Consider the following 23,121-nt stretch of genomic DNA (forward strand, 5'->3'; position numbering starts at 1 on the left):
GGAAACACAAGGCACACCAAAAAGACCACCACCCCCAGCAAAAGCAAACCCCAAACAAGCACCACAATCCAAACTCCCCTTGCAAACTCCCACTCAAACTCCCCTGTTTAGAGCTCTGTTTGCTAGCTCCTGTGCCGCTGCCTGACTGGCTGGCTACCTTTATAGGACCCCTAGTCAGAAGCCCCACCCCCTAAGCAGGGCTCAGCTGCTCTCCCAGCACAAAGCCCCTACACACACATAAATACTAAAAATACAAAACCAAGTACAACTACCTTCTCCTCCAACAGAACTCCCACTCAAACTCCCCTGTTCAGAGTTCTGTTTGCTAGCTCCTGTGCCGCTGCAGCTGTCTGACTAGACCAGGTATCATCTACACATTTGGAAGGCAAGAGAGTGCTGGCCCTTAAAATTCCTCCTGTATACAAGATGGAAGTGTTTTTAGGGTTGAAATCAGATTTAGTCACTGGAATTCACCCTGCAGGATGGGAGGTCAAGACTCTATGCTGTCCTTGCAATAATTTAAAAATGTTTTCACATGACATGTAAGAGGTTATCATAATCATAGAAATAAGAAGTAAATTCACTGTAGTGTCAGATCATCTAGTGCATCCACTGCAGTTTTGGTGTACTGTCCATATTCTAATTATAACATCTCAGAAACGGAGACTCAGACACTGTCTTCTAAAACTATTTCACATCTCAACATCAGGATCCTTTTTGTGATACATAACCTATCTGTTTTCTGTTCTTAGTCTCAACTCTTTATTCTTGATAATTTCCCCATAGATGACCTTAAAGAATACTTCATCCTCAGTGCTATACTCTTCATATTCTTGTAGTCAATTATGTCTCTCCTTTGTCAGTGCTGACTACATATCACCACAAAACACTAGTTGGTCCAATAAAAGATATTCCCTCACCCACCTTGTCTCTCCCAAATATCAGTCATTTACTTCACCAGACATACTGTGTGACATGACAACAACGCTTCTGTTATTACATGACAACATGTCATGCAATATGTCACTTTGTCAAAATATACAAAAATCTTAGCTGGTCTTACAGTACTCAGTTGGCTGTGTGGCCAAGAAACCACAAATTTGAAATGTCAAAGAGGCTGAACACTATTAATGATCTGGAGGATGGCGTGGACTGCACCCTCAGCAAGTTTGCAGAGGACACTAAACTGGGAGGAGTGGTAGATATGCTGGAGGGTAGGGATCGGATACAAAGGGACCTAGACAAATTAGAGGATTGGGCCAAAATAAATCTGATGAGGTTCAACAAGTGCAGAGTCCTGCACTTAAGACGGAAGAATCCCATGCACTGCTACAGACTGCAGACCGAATGGCTAGACAGCAGTTCTGCAGAAAAGGACCTAGGAGTTACAGTGAATGAGAAGCTGGATATGAGTCAACAGTGTGCCCTTGTTGCCAAGAAAGCTAACGGCATTTTGGGCTGTATAAGGAGGGGCATTTCCAGCAGATCGAGGGACATGATCATTCCCTTCTATTCGACATCGGTGAAGCCTTATCTGGAATACTGTGTCCTGTTTTGGGCCCCACACTACAAGAAGAATGTGGAAAAATTGGAAAGAGTCCGGCGGAGGGCAACAAAAATTATTAGGGGACTGGAACACATGACTTATGAGGAGAGGCTGAGGGAACTGGGATTGTTTAGTCTGCGGAAGAGAAGAATGAGGGGGGATTTAATAGCTGCTTTCAACTATCTGAAAGTATGTTCCAAAGAGGATGGATCTAGACTGTTCTCAGTGGTAGTAGATGATAGAAGGAGGAGTAATGGTCTCAAGTTGCAGTGGGGGAGGTTTAGGTTGGATATTAGGAAAAACTTTTTCACTAGGAAGGTGGTGAAACACTGGAATGCGTTACCTAGGAAGATGGTGGAATCTCCTTCCTTTGAGGTTTTTAAGGTCAGGCTTGACGAAGCCCTGGCTGGGATGATTTAGTTGGGGATTAGTCCTGCTTTGAGCAGGAGGTTGGACTAGATGACCTCCTGAGGTCCCTTCCAACCCTGATATTCTATGATTCTATGAAAGGTACCTACCTCTAACCTAGAGGGAAAAAAGTAGATAAGAGTCACAATTCAAGGCCACAATAGCCAGCGGGCTCCCTTATTGATTCAATTTAGGTGGCTACACCTATTGGTCTTCTGGTGTCTGTGCCTTGTCGCGGCAGAACAGCTTGCGTGCTCCAACGATCCCCAGCGTCTGTGTCTGTGGAAGCTTTTTGCTCCTGGTAGGTTCAACCATACTGGATTGGTCTGTGAGGGAGAGGCCAGACAAAACAAACACCCTGGTCCTCCAGGTTGGGGGTTAGGCATAGGGCTAACAACCCTGCCCCGTAAAAGCAAAATATGTTATGGAAACAGCAAAGAAATAGACCATTACTGTGTGTGATGGCCTTCAGGAGTCAATGACCTGTATGACTGCCAGTGGTGAAAGCTGAAAGGAAGCCACTGGCATGAAGACTGAAGTGCTCAACACTAAGACAAAAACCAAACTTGTTTTCTGAACTTATGGACAGTGTATGAAACAGGGAAGCTAGATCAGGTCACAGCAGAGATGAGATGTTATAGCTTACACATCCTGGGTGTCAGTGAGAACAGATGGATCAGGGAGATTAACAGCCGCCTCAGGAGAAACTTTGCTGTATTCTGGACAGGATGATGGACAACACCATGACATCCTTTTGAAGAAGGGACTGGAGCATTCGCTGCTTGAATGGAACTCCATCTGCAGCAGACTTATCAGAGCCAGACTGAAAGGGAAATACGATTAAGATTCACCCTGACTCAGTGCTATGCTCTGACAAATGACAGTGATGAAGTAGTAAAGGACAAATTCTACCTTACACTACAGGCGGAGTTAGAGAGAGTACCATGCCACGACCATGCCATGACCTAACCATCTTATGGACCTGAATGCCAAGGTCCATAAGGAAACACAAACAACAATAGAGCAATGGGAAGACATGAGTGTGGCACCATGAATGAAAATGGAGAGAGGTTTGTTGATTTCTGTAATATGAATGACCTAGTCATCGGCGGAAACCTATTTCAACATCATGAAATCCACAAGCTGACATGGTGTTCTCCAAATGGCAGAGATAAGAACCAGATTGACCATATGATGATCAATGGCAAATGGTGATGCTCACTGACAGTTGTGAAAGTGAGAAGAGGTGCAGATGTTGGCAGCGACCACCACTTTGTGACAGCCTCCATCAAGCTAAAATTGAGAAATGTGGGTCCACCAAACAAGAGACATAGACTTTATGACATTGACAAGCTAAAGTCCCCTGAAATACAGAAAACCTTTGTTCTGCAGTTAAAGAACATGTTTCAGGCACTTGCAGACCTTGATGAACAGGAGGGGAATGCAAATGAGGAGATTAATAAGAAGTGGGGCAAAGTAACATCAATTTATAAACAGATCAGTGAAGCCTGTCTAGGCTACAGGCAGAAGAGAATGGAAGAGTGGCTTATACCCAGCACATGGAACACCATAGAAACCAGATGAGCACCAAAGAAAAAAGTTTTAGACAAAAAATCCCAGAAGCTAAAGGACAAATACCATAAGCAGTATAGCAAGGCACACCAGGAGGTCAAATGCCTTTTGAGAGCAGACATAGAACATTATATTGATAATCTGACAACCAGAGGACACAGCTGCGCTTGGTGAACAAGGAACAATCTACAAAATGACGGGGCTTATCAGTGGTAAACAGCAGACACCAACAAACACTCTCATCAGGGACAAACAAGGCCACCTACTAACAACAGAAAGAACAATAAATACGCTGGACAGAGCATTTCAAAGAATTACTGAACAGAGAGCCACCTAAAGAGGAAGCAAACATCCAGGAGGCAGAAAAAGATCTTGATATCAACACAGACACCCCAGCTAAGGAAGAGGTCATTCAAGCCATCAAATCCTTAAAAAATGGGAAAGCTCCTGGCAAAGATAACTTGAATGCAGAATTGTTCAAGGTAAATCCTGAGTTAGCAGCATCTATCCACAGTAGTCTGGGAAAGGGAAAAAGTGCCAGATGAGTGGACCAATGGAGTTAGAGTGAAGATACCAAAGAAAGGAACTCTCAGTGATTGTAATAACTAGCATGATATCACACTTTTATCTGTGCCAAGCGAAGTATTGTGTAAGATCATAGTCCAGCTTATATCAGAGGCAGTTGACAGCATTCTCAGAAAACAACAAGCTGGTTTTCTGAAAGGGCGTGGATGTACAGACCAGATCTTCATTCTACGAAACATAATAGAACAATGCTTAGAATGGCAACAGCAGCTCTACATAAACTTCATAGACTTTGAGAAGACTTTTGATAGCATTCACAGGACCAGCCTATGGCACATTCTGCAGGCATATGGAATCCTCTCCGTATCATCAACACCATCAAAAAATTTTATTTCAACTTTACATGCAATGTTGATTACAGTGAGCTCACTTTTGAAGTCAAAACAGGAGTACATCAGGGGTGCGTCATGTCTCCAATCCTCCTCAGTATTGCCATTGACTGGGTAATGCAGCGTACAACAGAAGATATGCCTAGAGGCATTAAATGGACACCCTTCTCATTCCTTGAAGACCTGGGCTTCGCAGATGAACTCACTCTCCTATCACATGCCCAATACCATATGCAAGAACAAACAACTCGACTCAACGCATTCAGCCAGCAAATTGGACTGAAAATCAATTGCAATAAGACAGATATCATGACCTTTAATATTGCCTCACCATCACCAGTACAGATAGAGGATTATGTTCTCACCAACATAGAAACATTCACATACTTGGGCAGCACTATTAGCCAGGATGGTGGAATAAGCCAGGATATCCAAAACAAAATCAACAAAGCCAGGAACACCTTCAGGAGCTTAAATACAGTCTGGAAATCATCAAAATATAACACCAAAACCAAACTCAAGATTTATCAGAGCTGCGTACTTTCAACATTACTTTATATTACAGAATGCTGGGGAATCAGAAACTATGACATGTCTAAACTGTCTTCATTCCATAAAACCCACCTCAGGAAAAATCCTCAGTATCTTTTGGCCCAGAACAATCTCAAACCAAGATCTATTGACACAGTGCAGCCAAGAGGATATGAACATCATCATTGCCATGAGGCATTAGAGATGGACTGGCCACATGCTTCAGATGGGAACCGATTCCATCATCAGAGTAGCAATAAGTTGGACATCTGAAGGCAAATGAAAAAAAGGCTGCCCAAAAACAACATGGAGAAGAGCTGTGGAAGCCAAGTTGAAAAACCTGGGGCACAGCTGGGGAACCACTGACAGACTTGCCAGAAACAGATAAGAGTGGACGAGCTTCGTCGCTGCCCTAAATGCCAGAGGCGTAATGGGAACATGATGATGATGACCTATTCGTATCTGAGCATCATTTCTCCCAATGATAGTAGCCTGTACGCTATGTATGACGAGTAGGTCATATTGAAAGCTATTTTCCACAGAAAAAAAATGAAGAACATTTCACATCTGACACTCAACAAACATATAGCACATAGCTCATCAATAAGATTAAACTTCAAAAAAGCTGCAGTAGAGAACATTCATGGGTATGAGAAAAAAATCTCTTGCCATATAAGGACTGTGAAAAAATTTTCCATTTTAAAAAAATGTGTGGGATCATATTCACAGACATAGAAATATGTTCTGTTCCCTAACACCCACAAGCCCTAGAACATTAAGCTGAAATGCTGGCATGAATAAAAACCGTTCATTAAGCAAAAAAACCTCACAGATTAGTACACTGTTGAAAACCAGCAATTTAGTACTCAGCTTCTTTTCAAATTTAATAATTTTTATTGTAATTAAAGTTACAGTTTGATTATGACCAAAAAAGTCAAAAGGCACGTCACATGAACAATATAAATTATCAGGCACAGAGTCAAAATTAAATACAAAGAAACAAAATTCTGTCACCTACCATATAACATGAGCAGAAACTATCTATAATATCGAAACGGCTGACCATGTAGTAAAAAGGCAACTTTCTCCCTCTTCATTCTTCTTAACCTAAGCAATCAGTACTTTCAACTATTCCAGCCTCCAAGCCTGTCTTTATAACTATGTCTCCCTTCTATCATAGTTCTGTCAAAACTCCCCGTTCATTGTTATTTAATTATTAAGGAGGTCAATAAATGTTGGCAAGATGTTTTACACAAATGAAAATAATCCCTGCCTGAAGAGCTTACATTCTAAAAGTAGACAAACATAGAAAATGAAAACAGGAAAGACGGGGTCAGGCAAGATCTAGATTGTATAGTATTTGAAGCTTGACTGATTTTTTTTTTAAATTTGAGAATAAAGTGAGGTAAGAGAAATAGAGAGCATTAGAAGTCAACTACAGAGAGCTTCCTAAAGAAGTAGGTTTGAAACAAGGACTGAAGGCACAGAGAAAAAGAAAAATTTTGTGCAAAGAGAAATTGGTTGTGGGGCTAAAGCACTGGACTGGAAATCTGGGTTCAGTTCCTCGCTCTGTCACAAGTTTCATACATGACCTCAAGCAAGTCACTTAAGGGCCTGAGACAAAGTCCACTGAAGTCAATAGAGAGAATCTCAACAACTTCAGTGGGTTTCACATCAGACCTTTGAACTGTGCTTCAGTTCCTCATTTGCAAAAAGGGGATAAGTCGTCCCCTCTCCCTGCCTTTGTCTGTTTCACCTATTTAGAATATTAACTCTTCAAGCAGCTGCTCTCTCTTACTAGGAGTCCCATTTGGTACCTTGAAAAACAACAACATACTCATCACTTGGGCCTCTAGTTGCTACCATAATACAATAATAAATTAGTAGCACAGCGGCCAGGCTCTAATTTATCACACACTACATTTTAACTAAACTAATGTACTGATGCTTGGGTTCTTTAACATAATACTTATTTTAATAATATTCTTTATAATATTCTGTGGCATGCCACATTTCTTCCAAATATCAAATATACCATTTGAATTCACTAAAATTCTAATAAAATTAAGTACAGTAGTAGGAAAACAAAAACATGTATTTAAGTAAAAATTTTAACAGATCAGGCTTTAAACTGAAAAATAGACAGAGTAAAGTAGACTGAAGTTCTAAATTAAATCATAGAATCATAGAAGATTAGGGTTGGAAGAGACCTCAGGAGGTTATCTAGTCCAATCCCCTTCTCAAAGCAGGACCAACACCAACTAAATCATCCCAGCCAGGGCTTTGTCAAGCCGGGCCTTAAAAACCTCTAAGAATGGAGATTCCATCAGCTCCCTAGGTAACCCATTCCAGTGCTTCACCACCCTCCCAGTGAAATAGTGTTTCCTAATATACAACCTAGACCTCCCCCACTGCAACTTGAGACCATTGCTCCTTGTTTCATCATCTGCCACCGCTGAGAACAGCCAAGCTCCATCCTCTTTGGAACCCCCCTTCAGGTAGTTGAAGACCGCTATCAAATCTCCCCATACTCTTCTCTTCCGCATACTAAACAAGCCCAGTTCCCTCAGCCTCTCCTCGTAAGTCATGTGCCCCAGCTCCCTGATAATTTTTGTTGCCCTCCGCTGGACTCTCTCCAATTTATCCACATCCTTTCTATAGGGGGGGACCAACATTGGACGCAATACTCCAGATCTGGCCTCACAAGTGCCAAATAAAGGTAATAATCACTTCCCTCGATCTACTGGCAATGCTCCTACTAATGCAGCCCAATATGCAGTTAGCCTTCTTGGCAACAAGGGCACACTGTTGACTCATATACAACTTCTCATTCCCTGTAATCCCCGGGTCCTTTTCTGCAGAACTACTGCTTAGCCAGTCGGTCCCCAGCCTGTAACGGTGCATGGAATTCTTCCGTCCTAAGTGCAAGACTCTGCACTTGTCCTTGTTGAACCTCATCAGATTTTTTTTAGCCCAATCCTCCAATTTGTCTAGGTCACTCTGGATCCTATCCCTACCCTCCAGCGTATCTACCTCTCCCGCAGCTTAGTGTCACCTGCAAACTTGCTGAGGGTGCAATCCATCCCAATAGCCAGATCATTAATGAAGATGTTGAACAAAACCGGCCCCAGGACCGACTCCTGGGGCACTCCGCTTGATACAGGCTGCCAACTAGACATTAAGCCATTGATCACTACCCATTGAGCCCAACAACCTAGCCAGCTTTCTATCTACCTTATAGTCCATTCATCCAATCCATACTTTAACTTGCTGACAAGAATACTTTGGAGACTGCATCAAAAGTTTTGCTAAAGTCAAGATATATCACATCCACTGCTTTCCCCATATCCACAGAGCCAGTTTTCTCATCATAGAAGGTAATCAGGTTGGTCAGGCATGACTTGCCCTGGTGAATTCACGTTGACTGTTCCTGATCACCTTCCTCTCCTCCAAGTGCTGCAAAATTGTTTCCTGGAGGACGTGCTCCATTATTTTTCCAGGAAATTATCCTCCGCCTTTGACTTGTGCCTCAGCTCCATGAGTTGAGGTCAGGCGGCCACATTCTGCTCAATTACACAGCTGTAAATCCAGAGTAATTGCTACAAAGTTAATGGAGGTTACTCAGAATTTACATCAGCATAATTGGGCAAAATGTCTTATGTCAGACTTGCCTTTGAATTTCCAAGTTTGTGAATTTGTATTTAAAATACACTTTAAAAAAATCCCAAATTATACAGCTGCAGCAGTGTAGACAAGAATGATCTATTTATACTCCACACCATATCTTCGGATATGAAACCTTGCGGAAAAGACAGAACTGGAGCAGTGGTGGATTTAGAGCTAGTGGGGCCCTGTACGCAGCTTCATTTTCATGCCCCCCCCCTTCTGATCCAGCCAAGAAAAAGAACATTCTCTCTTATCTCTCCCCCATTTTTTCCTTCATCCTCCTCCTATAAGTAATGGGAAGTAAATGAAAATAAAGTGAGGTATCTTGATTGGGACGGGTTGGGGTGCAGGAGGGGGTGCAAGCTCTGGGAGGAAGTTCAAGTGCGGGGTGCAGGCTCTGGGCTGGGGCAGCGCTTACCTCAGGCGGCATGGCTCCCAAAGTGAACGGCACACACACCCCCCTCCAGCAGCGGCTCCTAGGCAGGGGGGAACAAGGGGGTCTCCATGCACTGCTGCCCGCAGGTGCCGCCCCCGCAGCTCTCATCAGTCACAGTTCTCAGCCAATGGGAGCTGTGGAGTTGATGCTCAGGGCTGGGGAAGTGCATGGACACACACACCAGGGGCCACAGGGACATCCCGGCTGCTTCCGGGAGCAAAGTGGAGTGGAGGGAGGCAGAGTGGGCAGGGAGCCGCCTTAGGCCTGCTGCTGGCACGTCTCTGTGTGCCCCTTGGGGGGGGGGGGGAGGTGAGCAGCAGGTCTCCTCTATCCTTTTTCTCAGAAAAAGTTATCCTTTTTCTAAGCACAATGGAAGACGGTAGTAATCTCAGCAGAAACTACTGGTAAGTAACTTGGTAACAGCTTCCACACTACCTTCTGAACTAAAGGCCAAATTCTGCCACAGAGAATGGCATCAGTGTAGTACAGTTACCAGATATGAAGAAGTCACACAGAGGATGAACATCTTCTGTGTGGGACAGAGTCCTGCTCAGTGAAGTTTACTCTGCTGTGGCATGTAGGGTGGGTTGCATCAGGGCAGGGACACACACAAACCATCCAAGATGTTGCACACACCTGAGAGTGAATGTTTGCACAGTTTAAATATAAAATAAAAACAAAAACCCAAAGTATTATATGCCAACTGTTGGCAAAGGGTGAAAACTCAAATGGCTCTAAAAGGAAATTTCCTGTAATTATTACAATTTGAAAATGAACCTTCTTTGTGCATATCAAAATTCTTGATTACATGGTCATCAACTTAAATTCATTCAGATCTTAAAATACAGGCTATGTTTGAAAACAAAGTAGCTTCCTTTTGTTGGAATCACATGAAAGAAAATTACTAGGGCTGTCAATTAATTGCAGTTAACTCACATGATTAACAAAAAAATTAATCGTGATTAATCGTAGTTTTAATCACACTGTTAAACAATAGAATACCAATTGAAATATATTAAATATTTTGAATGTTTTTCTACTTTTCATATATATTGTATTCTGTGTTGTAATTGAAATCAAAGTGTATATTTTTATTACAAATATTTGTACTGTAAAAATGATAAACAAAAGAAATAGTATTTTTCAATTCACCTCATACAAGTACTGTAGTGCAATCTCTTTGTCATGAAAGTGCAACTTACAAATGTATATATAACTGCACTCAAAAACAAAACAATGTGAAACTTCAAAGCCTACAAGTCCATTCAGTCCTACTTTTTGTTCAGCCAATTGCTAAGACAAACAAGTTTGTTTACATTTACAGGAGATAATGCTGCCCTCTTCTTATTTACAATGTCACCAAAAAGTGAGAACAGATGTTCGCATAGCACTTTTGTAGCCGGCATTGCAAGATATTTATGTGCCAGATTTGCCAAACATTTGTCTGCCCCTTCATGCTTTGGCCACCATTCCAGAGAGCATGCTTCCATGCTGATGACACTTGTTAAAGAAATAAGGCGTTAATTAAATTAGTGGCTGAACTCTTTGGGGGAGAATTGTATCTCCCCTGCTCTGTTTTACCCGCATTCCGCCATATATTTCATGCTATAGCTGTCTCAGAGGATGACCCACCACATTTTGTTCATTTTAAGAACACTTTCACTGCAGATTTCACAAAACGCGAAGGTGGTACTAATTTGAGATTTCCAAGGATAGATACAGCAGTCGACCCAAGGTTTAAGAATCTGAAGTGCCTTCCAAAATTTGAGAGGGACAAGATGTGGAGCATGCTTTCAGAAGTCTTAAAAGAGCAACACTCTGATGCAGAAACTACAGAACCCGAACCACCAAAAAAGAAAATCACCCTTCTGTTGGTGGCATCTGACTCAGATAATGAAAACGAACGTACATCGATCCACACTGCTTTGGATTGTTATCGAGCAGAACCCATCATCAGTATGGACGCATGTCCCCTGGAATGGTGGCTGAAGCATGAAGGGACATATGAATCCTTAGCGCATCTGGCACATAAATATATTGTGACGCCAGCTAAAACAGTGCCATGAGAATGCCTGTTCTCACTTTCAGGTGACATTGTAAACAAGAAGCAAACAGTATTATCTCCTGCAAACGTAAATAAACTTGTTTGTCTGAATGATTGGCTGAACAAGAAGTAGGACTGAGTGGATTTACAGGCTCTAAAATTTTATATTGTTTTATTTTTGAATGCAGTTTTTTGTGCATAATTCTACATTTGTAAGTTGCAGTTTCATGATAAAGAGATTGAACTCTTTATATGGTGAATTGAAAAATATTATTTCTTTTATTTTTTTTACAGTGCAAATACTTGTAATCAAAAATAAATATAAAGTGAACATTGTACACTTTGTATTCTGTGTTGTAACTGAAATCAATACATTTGAAAATGCAGAAAACACCCAAAAATATTTAAATAAATGGTATTCAATTATTGTTTAACAGTTCGATTAATCGTGTGATTAATTTTTTAATGGCTTGACAGCCCTAAAAATTCCCCTACTTTTCCCTTTCCTTTTCATCAAAATAAAAAAATAGTGTGAAACCAAAATTTATTTATAAGAAAATTAAGCTTAAAATTTGAGAAAACAGATCAAGACACTTTATTCCCTTATTTATTGATATACGTACTGAAATTAATTTGATAGGTTATTGTTTGTATTTCTTTAAGAAGGTGCTGCTATTTCTGAAACAGTATATGTTCAGTAACATTTGATGTAGAGGTTGCCATGGTAAGTATACATGTCTTGTTGAATTCCAGATGAATAGATGAATAAAACCAACACTCACATAGCTAGCCATTGCAAGTTGTTTTTCTTGTCTGATCATGTAACACTAACATTAACATGCAATTTATATAGTTCAAATTAAAATCTTCTGCACATTAAAACTATCCAGAACAGCTCAGATCAAAATAGGAATAAAACTAGGATAAATAAAAATAGGAATAAATCTTGTAAGATGAAAGTTATGGGATAAGAGAATTAAGCATTTTGCCATGGGAACAGACATGTTAAAATTCCCAAGATAAAAATATCACTTATCTCCCAAATCTCAGGGAACTTTTAATAATACTTTCACTGTTGTTATAACCTTTCACTAGCCCTGCCTCACAGAAAAAAATACCCAACTCAACCTGACTACTCCATAAAATACAACAAAAGCCTGATTCTGCTTTCACTTGCCCCAGGGTAAAATAGGAATCCCCCCTGCCCCCCACTGAAGCCAATGGTGTTTGCCAGTATTAGAGGGAGAAGAACCAGGCCCGTTGAACCAACATGTAGACCCCCTATCCTGCTCCCACTGAAATCAGTGGAGTTTTGCTACTGATTTCAATAGGACTAGGATCTGGTGCATACTTATTCTCAACCTCCTGGAGTTATAAGAAACCAACTGTTTCAGTGAACTTATATCCCTAACACATCAAGCTTCCCCAGACTGGTTACTGTTTAAAAGTACCATTGCTTTAGAATAGAGGTGAGGGAAGTCAAGCCACACAAGGAATAAATTAAGCCTATCTTTCTGGAAAGATGGCAATATTAGTATTTCAAAATGACCGCATCACTATTTGTTTAATCATTAGAGGTTGAGCAGGAGTTAAGATATGAAGATTGGAAAGGGCACAGACCTTTCCAGGACATTGCTAAACTTAATATCTTATTTCAGAGGGTCAAGAGGTGGTGACAATGAAAATACACCATCTCCGCAAAAATACATTTTACCCTATAAACTTATCCTTTTTAAATGCATCCTAGGGGAGAAAAGGATACGTACATTGTCTAGTCATAGGCTTGGTCAGAAACAAAATAACTCCCAATATCTTCCCTGACTGAGGTATCAAGTGTTTTACTTTCATTTTAATACACTCAGTTATGCATTTAACTGTGTCCAGAAAGTTGGCTTAGATAGCCCTTTACCGTCCATTCCTTAGTAAGAACACTGGAAATACTGAACCAATTGTTATGGCCTATAGAGATCTTATAAACCCCTCAGGGATTTATTCTGATCTTATTTACACAGGTGTATGTTAAGAGAAACTCATGGGCCAAATTCATCCCTGATGTTACAATATTCACTGAGCCAAATGCATTCCCCAGTGTAACTGACAGTGAAGTTACACTGATGTAAGTTAACCCTAGATCAGTCCCCTCCCCCCAGTATCTTTATCTAAATCTTGAACAACCCCAAGCACACTGTGGGCATTACGTTGGAATGATGATTAGGAAGGAATCAAGAAGTGAAGTTGGATTATATATCAATCTCTTTACTGATGTTCCTAAAGAAGACTTGCCTGAATCAAGAAGCATGGTGCTCTAGATTCAGAAAATGATTTAATTGGTGGGATAAGGTGAGACGCAAGTTGGGTAATAAAGATTTCCAATATTTTGATTTAGTTGCAATGAAACAATGTGGTAAACAAATTTTATATTTAAAAAAACCAACAACACAACTACAAAAAAGCGCTCTCTTTGAAATAGCACTTCAGATTCCTTGAGGTTCCTGACATCACGTATGTGATCACTACTGTAAGGCAAATTCCTTATTAAAAAATACCCATCTTACTGTGCCATCATTTTTGACTTTCACTCCCTCCCACCCTATTCTTCTGGTGTAGTACTAAAATAAATGCCCTTTCCTCTGTCTAGGAGTGGAAACAGAAGGAAGCAGCAGTGGAATTTCAGAACAGGGAGCTCATCAGCTTCCACATATGGAACATAAAGGCAGTTTGGAATCACTGAAAATGGACCTTTTATGCCTTGAAAGTTATATATATGTATGTATACAGACACACTCCTTTTCCTTCTTCAAACATGAATGTGCTTAATGAATCTCCCTGACTCCCACACAGTCACGATCAAGCGGGATCTTAAGAAAAGAGGCATGGAGAGCGGCAGCAAATTTCCCTCCTCTCCACAAGTGTCAGTGGTGACTGCAACCAGGGAAGAGCTTCCATTACCGATTGACTCCCCCCCTCACTCCCCACGCCGCAAGAGACTTCCCAGCATTTCCTTTCCATATCTGAACCTACAAGGGGCAACCTCATTCGGGAGCAGGATCGTCCCTTCCATTCTCTCCCTATTCTCTGAACATGGGTTTTGGGGGAACAGGGGTAAAACGTTACTGGGGGGTGCACAGCAGAGGTATTCACAGCCATCCTTCTTTGCAATAACTGCTTTCCTAACACGATTTCATCGGGTAGATACCATCACACCCAAGGACACTGCTTCCCTTCCATCCCACCATCCCCGCCACCGGCAGCAGCAGCACATCCAGCGAGCAGCGAAGCCACAAGGAGCTGCTTTCTCAAGGTTCACCGCTGCCCATGCAGGAGACTGGAGCGTTGTGCGCTGCTGCTTGCATTTCGCTGGTATCCCCCCCCCCCCCACGCCTCTACAAGGGGAGCAGCAGCACAGCAGCTGCCCCTTCCTCAAAGGCAGCCGACACATACTCACATTGCAGAGTGGAGTAACTGTCCATCAGTCTCCGCTGCCCGGAGATAACCAGCTGGAATGGTTATTCCTAAGGTATTGGGGTCCGTAGTTTGGGGGGGGGGGAAGGAGCTAGAGAAAAGGGGAGAGGGGGAGTTTTTTCGTGGGAGATCCCACGCTAAACCATGATGTAAATGCCCTTCAGATGAACAGCTGGATATTTCCCCACGAGGCAGAGAGTTACGCGAGGGAAGCTCTGTAGCACAGGCACCGTGTCAGCTGAAGTCTCTCTCCTTTCCCACCCCACAGACCGACCAACAACCAACCAACCAACCAAAAAAAAAATAAAAGAATAAAAATCTTCATCCAATAAATCCCTGGGAAGAGGAGGCGAGAGGAGACGCGCACGCACACAGAGGGGCCAGGCTGCCCCCGCCCACAGTACCTGTCAGTGGGGGGTGCAGAAGTGGGCCTCCACACCGGCATGCGGGGAGATCCTCTTCGGCTCCCGCATGGAGCAGGGGCGGGAGGTTAAGGCGGGGGGGGGGGGAGGCGGAGACCCGCAAGATGATGCTGAGGACCCCCGGAGCCGCTGCCTGTCTTTCTCGGCCCTCCTCAGTGCAGCAGCTTCACTCACTCACAGGTGCAGTCACTGCAGACTAGGCGATGCATGTGGCGGCTCCCGCCAAGCTCGCCAACCTGTCCCCCCGCTTCTCGCAACGCCGCCGGGGGCCCCCGCCGCCGGGCAGCGACAGACGTTGGGCAGGCGGTTCACAGGGGGCAGCAAAACCACATCAATGGGGAACAATGGTGTACGGCGGCGCTCTTCCCCCGGCAGGCGGGCTGCGGGACCCGGCAGAAGCGGGCAAAGCAGCAGGCGCTGGCTGGAGGGAGCAGTGCCCAGAGCCGGCTCTCCAGCGCAGGAGGGGCACGGGCGGCAGCGACAGCAGCCTCCTGCCAGGGCTGAGTCAACGGGAGAAGCCCCAGTGCTCAGCAGCTGCCGCCGCCGCCGCCGCCGCCGCCCCCACAAGATCCGCGTCAGAGCTCGAGCGGCTGCCGCGGCTCTAGCGGGCAGGCTGCGCCCGCCTCTTCGCGCGCCTTTAGCCCGAGGCTGCGCTGGGAGAAGAGGGTTTGCACGCGCGCCTCCCCCTCTTCTCCCGCCCGCGCTCCCGCTCCCGCTCTCCTCAGCCCGGCCAGGATCCTGCACCCCAGCCCCTGTCCATCCCCTGCCTCCTCCCCCCCAGCCCTGTTGCGTCCTCCCACCGCCCCTCCTCCCTGATGTCTCCTCCTCATATGCTGCTTCCCCCCACCCAAAAAAATCATTCCCCCCCCACACACACACACAACTGCTTCTCGCCCACTAGCGCCTCCTCACAGATACCTCCCTGCCTCAGCCCGCCCCTCCCGCCGCACTGGTGCCACCTGTGTACACTTCTCAGCTGGCCACTGCTTGCTTCCTCTCACTTCCCTCCCCCGGGATCCTACCCTCCACCCACCTTTACTCCTGCTTCTTCCTCTCACCCCCCACATCACTGCTGACTCCCTCCTGCTCCCCACCTCACAGCATTGCCTCTTCCTTCCTTGTGCTTCTGCTCACCCTCCTCTCAGGGATGCCTCCCTCCTTGTATCCCCATAGAGGCCCTTCCTGCTCTCCCCCCCATTCCTTCAAACCCCCCACCTTTGCTGCTTCCTCCCTTCCTCCAACCCCCCAAGAAAGCCTATAAACCCTCCTGCATCAGGATAACCTCTAACAGATAGCATTATGAAGACACTTTACCCTAGAGGCAAGTTATTCCGGACCTGTCCACTGCAGTGTTTCTTGCAACAGCTGAGGCTTTTATTCCTGGCTGCTGCCCAAAACAAGAGACTGGATCAGATGGAGCTGTGCTCTGGTCAGGCATGACCTTTCCTCTGTTCTTCTCACCAGTGCCCTTCCCCACACCTTTTAAAGACAGGACCCATTTAGAAGACTGAGCTGTCTCCGATCATAGAATATTAGGGTTAGAAGAGACCTCAGGAAGGACCTCAGGTCAAGCCCTGCCTATTATATTTCAGGTCCAAGAGATCACCTTCCCCAACAGAGGGAGTTTCCACGTGCAGGAAAACCCCTAGAATTTAGCATAGGAGCCTCATACCTCCATGAGTTGGGCTTTCTATGCAGTAAGGCCAAGGTTTTGGAGCAAAATGCCAGAGATGATTAAAACAGCCACAAATCTCAGTGCCTCCAGAAAAGAGTGTTAAGTAGAGGGAGAGAAGGAAACTTTTTTTGAAATGTAGGGAGGAAAATGTGACAATTGGTCCACTATAATTTTAGTTATGCCCTGGAAATGCTCAGATATTACAGCAATGAGCGCCATAATAGGATCCTAGATAGATCAGTGGGAGAGAACAGCATTAGGGTAGGATCTGCATCTACCTTCCAAGTTCTTCCAGCTCCTGAACTACCCTAGAAAAGATTTGCTCAGCAAGCTCCACAGTCCTGAAGAACATTGGTTGTTGTTATGCAGCAAAAGGCTCTCCAAGGTATCATGGACCAGTTCCACAGATAGCTTGAAGACTACAACTAAGACTTAGAATCTGAAGGACTATTCTTTGGTGAGCTTGTGCATTAAGCAGACATTACATTAGTGGGAAATATACCCTCTCAGTAGTTGGTATTGCTGAGGACTAACAAGCTCATTTAAAGGTGAAGCATTCATACCTAGAGTGAGTTGAAATAGTCCAGCCTGGAGGTTACAAAGGTGTGGATCACACTGCCCATAATCCATGCTTCATAAAATGTGTGGTCTCTTGGCAAGTTGCACAGAGGTGATGGTTTTGGTTTGGGTTTGGGTTTTTTTGCAGCTGTTATAATCTGAATGTCCTGCAGCAGTGAGGAGCCATTTGAAAATCTGGGGGAAGATCCCTTCAGGAGAGGGTGAGATGTTATGTCTTCAAACCATATTCCTCTTCCCACTACTACCATCATCTCTACTGCCTGAGTTCAGTTTCAACCAGCTGCCTGTCTCCTCAACATAGAAGACTATCTGGGAGTTGATGCCACCTGTGTTGGAGGTAAAAGAGATGTAGAGCAGTAGGATGTCTTCATACTGCTGGCATTTGAAACCATGGTGTCTCATACTTTCCCCCCAATGGTTTCATATAGAACTTTAAAAGGATGAAACCCCTTAGGTGAGCAATCTAGCTGTAGTGGAGTTGCCTGTCAACACTTTTAAAATCCATGCTGCAAGGAAAGATTAAAGTCATTTCAGAGTTTTCACATCAGCCCCCATTCTATTTGTGAAGAGAGTCAGTAGTATGTTCTGGCTGATTGTATCAAATGTTCCAGGTGATCCAGGGGAAGGCATATGGATATCCTGTCTCTGTGTATGGATAGGAAGAGGTCATTACTCATCAGCCCTTGGGACATCAGATTAATACATAGAAGAACCTAGTGTTTGTAGTTACTAAAGAGGAGATAGAAAAGCAAAGCTATGGAAAGTTAAGAATGGTGATACTGGCTATTTTAATGGTTCTAATGGACTTTATATATGTCTGACAGTGCATTTGGTATCCTGTGGGTTTTGATGTGGAGCATTTATTGGTGTTTTAACAGAGCAGTTATTCTAGTACAACAGGAGTCCTTTTTGCCAATCCAGCATAAAGTTTGTTTTGAAATACTTCAAAACCTTCTTGAATGCACAAATTGCACCTGGCATTTAATAATTCCTGCCTTTTCCCTCCCACCATTTTGTTTATATCAGTTGACTGCCCTGGCCCAGGGAGGTGGGGCTGGAAGGTGCCTGCACCCAGAGGCAATGCATGGGGTGGGGTGATCAAGTGATCTTTGCAACATATAAATTGTGCCTATCAGCAGGTATGGGTCATCTCTGTCCCCAAACTGCAAGCCCCGGGCTAGTAGGGAATTAGCCCCTCCCCACGACCCTATTGGCCTGACCGAAACTAGACCTCCCAAATATAGAAATTATGCTACACCGTTGGTTGTAGCATAGACAAGTTTTCAGGATTAACTATAGAAAGGCTTTTCAAGTCACCACTCCACTGTGGAAGTCACATTACACCAGCAGCAGTTTCTGGAGCCATTCTGCCTTTGGAAAAGAGTCATGGGCAGATTGCCTCCAGAGATGATGGGAGCAAGTACATAGAAGAGCAGACATTTTCACTAGGTGCAGAGTATCCACAGTGCCTCTTTTGGAGTGATTAGCACTCCAGTGGAGTTAACCCCCTCCCACTGCTGGTGTTCCTGGCAATCAAGCAGTGGAATTTTGGAGACCTCCTGCACCAGCACACATGGTATTATAATAAAAATAAAGAGCTCCCTGTGGTCTTTCCTCTCACCTGTGTGATAGGAGCCAGAATATGGCCCACAGTGGCCTTGTGCCAACCACGTTCTGCGGGGGGAAAAAAAGAGTTTGGTCTAGTAAACAGCTAGATGAGAGTCTCAAAAGGTGACTTCCCATATCAACAATAATGAGTTGTTAACTAGCAGAGATAAGGCCTCACAGAATCTTGTATTGCTCATGAGGTTATGCTTGGGTAGGTAAACCAGCGTGTGCCTGCCTCCAGACCACAGTCACCAACACAAAAACAATTACTGATCAGTCTTCTACCTGAAATATGCTTCCCTAGGCAGCCATCTATTCTGTTTGTAGGGAGATCCAGCCTTGATTCTGCACATGTCCTGGGATCCCACTAGAATTACCAACATTGCACAGCTAAAGAAATGACTAACTGTACATAAGATTTCTTTTCAGCAGCAGTGTCCACTAAAGAAGGAAACAAGCCTTTGCCTTTTATTCTGTTATATCTGATCTTCTATATGGCTATGAGGAATCATTGGGCCTCCTCCAGCTTCATTCTCCGAACTTGTGCCCTGAGACCTTCAGAATTTAAGACTTCCACAGGATAGAGCCTACTACTGGGGAGGTGGCAAGATTTATAACTGTTGAACTGCAGAAGACCATGGCTGTGCAGCTTTATGTTTCCATCAGAAACTGGTGTAATACATTTTTTCAAAACCACAATGGCAGAAACAAGGGTCAAAAGGCCTATGGAAGGAGGGAGGAGACAAGTTCATGGGGCTGCCATGGCAGAATGGTTCCTCAAGGAGCCATACAGCAAACTGGTTCATTTTTAAATGTTTACAATAAATTCCTTTATTTTTATTCAGACTCCAGCCATGGTTTTCCTAGGACTACAACTCTGACTCTGTTTTAGAAATTATGTCTTTATGGAGCTCTGCAGCACAGGGGGCTATGAAAGTTATAGCTTTTAATAAAAAATACAGTGCAGAGAAGAAACCCATTGACACCAAAAGTAATAAAAAAGGAGTCTGGGTTCATTGTTGGGTCTGCTTTGTGCAGTATATAGGTAAAATAGGATTAAAATAGATAGCACTAGGGATGGACAAAATGAGTCTGGTATTTGCTTTAATTTAGAATGTCGCGGTTAAACATGAAAGGGTGGGGAAATGTATACTCCTGGGGTATCCACCTAGATTACACACTTAGTTCCAAGCTAACCAGCTTCTGAATGTGTCTGATATTAAATACAGTATCAAGGGACCTAAAAGATCATTCATTCAGCATAACGAAACATGATTTATATAAGTTCAGATGTTAAGTTTTCAGGTTCCCAGCACATCTCTAGGAAGTTCCTCTTATGTTACTTATGCTAAATGACTGTGATACTTTGTGATACATTGCATTACTGTATTGCTGGCCTTGGTATCAAGAAAGAAATAAAAGCGCAGTTACTGTAGCCTAGTGTATTTCTAAAATTTTCTGTGTCACAAACAACTGCTGCATTACATTATGTCAAAGAGTGAAAAGGATACATCTACAATAAAAATCACATTCTTTGACAGTCATTAATGAAATAGCATATGTTAACTTTAAATAGTGTATCCTACCAAGTGAGTACAAAGAACGTTGAAAAAAAATCATGCTTTTGTTAAACCAACAGCACTATATTTGTATTAGTACTTCTGCCTGTAGATAACATTTGAAAGGTTGAATACCAACAAAGAAACATCTTCAATCCTGAATCATTGTTAGATTAGCAAGTGGATACAAAAGTCTGATTCTTCTTGGTCTTATGGTTTCACATTGATTGCAATTCCACTATGGAGTCACTCCTGATTTACACAGATAAAAAGTAGATTCAAGCCCAGCATATTTGCTTTAACAGAAAAAAAAATTAGGATAATTCTCTAAATATAGCATAATAAAATGATGAGATGGAATTATAGCCTGCCTTTGAAAAGTGTGTTCAAATGTATTTTTTTACCAGTATGCATATGTAAAATACACATACACATACACAAAATACAAATTTGAGTACTCTTCTTTAGGGTATTTGGCAGTGAATCCTTTAAAGCCATGCAACTTTTTGATGTTTTTTATTAGAAAGCTAAATATGTATATAAAATCATAACTCTGATTACACCAGGTTCTAATGGAATGACACCAACCTACAACTGGTGTGACTGTGCTGAATTAGGGCCTATACATGTTTAAAGAACGTGTATATGATCTTCATATACTTGAAGAACTAAGTTCTTGAAAAACTATTTGAAGAACTAATAGTGCTGACATTAAAGTATTTTGTCTGAAGACTGAACAGTCTAGAAATATGCAAAGAAGCAATAACCATTAAGAATGATGTTCTTAATATATAAATAGCCATGCTACATTGCTTTGAGTTTTCTTCCCTTGAAAGCTCTTGTATTCATCTATTTTGTTTGTCATATCATACTTCTCTCAATCTCTGCTTAACATACATCTCTGAACAGTGATTTTTTCATTAACATATTAGGGTTAAGGGGACTGGATGTCTCAGGGGACTATAATGGAATATGCAGATTTTCACTTCTAGGTCATTGGTAGGACCCTACCAAATTCACGGTCCATTTTGGTCAATTTCATGGTCATAGGATTTTAAAAATAATAAATTCCATGATTTCAGCTATTTAAATCTAAAATTTCACGGTGTTATAATTGTAGGGGTCCTGACCCAAAAAGGCGTTGGGGGGCAGGGGAGGGTTGCAAGGTTATTGTAGGAGAGGTTGTTGTACTGCTATCCTTACTTCTGTGATGCTTCTGGGTGCAGCGCTACCTTCAGAGCTGGGCAGCTGGAGAGTGGCATTTGCTTGCTGGGATCCCAGCTCTGAAGGCAGAGCCACACTTTGCACTGCTGCGAGGGGCGCTGCCTTCAGAGCTGGGCACCCAGCCAATAGCCACCGCTTTCAGGTCTCCCAACTCTGAAGGCAGTGCAGAAGTAAGGGTGGCAATACCGTGACCCCCTAAAATAACCTTGTGACCTCCCACAATATTCTTTTCTATCAGGACCCCCAATTTGAGAAACGCTTGTCTTCCCCATGAAATCTGGTCTTTTGTGTGCTTTTACCCTGTAAGACCAGATTTCACGGTCTGTGACACGTTTTTCATGGTTGTGAATTTGGTAGGGCCCTAGTCATTGGCTCTGATGAGGCCAAGGTTGATAGTAATTAAAAAGCCATGGCCTCTTTGATGGCTGGTTGGGATACATGAGAAAGGAGGTCTCAGTACAATTTCTAGTAGAAAAGTATCCACATCACAAAAAGCACCACCACAGTTCTCATTAATGGGCACTCGTTAGCAGAGTTAGAAGAAAAGCAAAGGTTTGAAGGCGTCTCACCCATGTACATGGTTTCCTTGATTGAGACAGAGGACATTACTAGGTCAGCATGTGGAAGCCTACTATACTCCTATCCAGGCTATACCTGTTCTGTGGACAAAGTACTTCAGTTTCCAGGGCTGTCAGTCTGGCACTCACTACTACATTTATATAAAAACAAAGATGTTAAAGGTAGAGTAGAAATGAATAATCTTCCTGCTATGTTATCATTCCCAACATGTTTAAGTGGAGGATAAGAAAGCTACCTTCAAGCAAAAATCAGAGGTAATTGAAGCAGAGAAAACGTGTTCAACTACATTAAAGGCAGTAGTGTAAAAAAGCTTTCCAAAAGTGACTGAGAAATAAGCAAAAGATAACAAACATGGCAAAGCTTTAAGTAGAACATTTAGGGGCCAAATGCTGTTGACCTTATACATACAGAGTCACACTGACCACTGTCATGAGAGTAAATCCAAGCAAGATTTAGCCCTGGATGTTAATATTCCCATTACTTCACAAGGATGAATAGTGCAGTACTCCTTACAATTATGAAACATCTAATGAGATCTATTTACAGAAGACAAACAGTACAATACAATTGGCTACAGTGACATCAAGTTTATAATCAAATATTTTAATACCTGGAATGAGTTTTCCAAAGGAATTAATTGTATAAAAGACAATGGTGATGATAATCTCTACAGTGTCTTCCTGACAATCAGATCTATTAGTCTGCAGAAAAGAATCACAAGTAAAATGATGGAAGCCTTATACATGGAACCTTTAAAACTGGACTAGACAGAGTACAGAGATGGACCATATGACCTAATTGGATGGATGGGAAAAATCTATTTCTGTAATACATTCAAATATTGTGAGGTGAAGATAAACAGAAAGGAGACATTGTAGGGACATGGAGAAAAAAAA

The 23,121-nt window shown here is 42.8% G+C and overlaps 1 protein-coding gene across 4 annotated transcripts in view; it reads right to left on the minus strand.

Annotated features, from left to right (window-relative positions):
- LRRC7 (leucine rich repeat containing 7) overlaps window positions 1-15,682 on the minus strand; it is a 380,755-nt gene extending 365,073 nt beyond the window's left edge. For 2 of the 4 annotated variants that reach the window (XM_043490855.1, XM_043490856.1), the window contains exon 1: window positions 14,984-15,682. The gene's annotated coding sequence lies outside the window, so the exon portion shown is untranslated. Of the gene's footprint in view, window positions 1-14,562 lie in introns of all 4 variants that reach the window. The other 2 variants (XM_043490857.1, XM_043490858.1) reach the window with 1 other exon arrangement.
- Between the last annotated feature and the right edge of the window lie 7,439 nt (window positions 15,683-23,121).

The sequence above is a fragment of the Dermochelys coriacea genome, chromosome 8 (assembly GCF_009764565.3).
Source record: "Dermochelys coriacea isolate rDerCor1 chromosome 8, rDerCor1.pri.v4, whole genome shotgun sequence".
Lineage (NCBI taxonomy): Eukaryota > Metazoa > Chordata > Testudines > Dermochelyidae > Dermochelys > Dermochelys coriacea.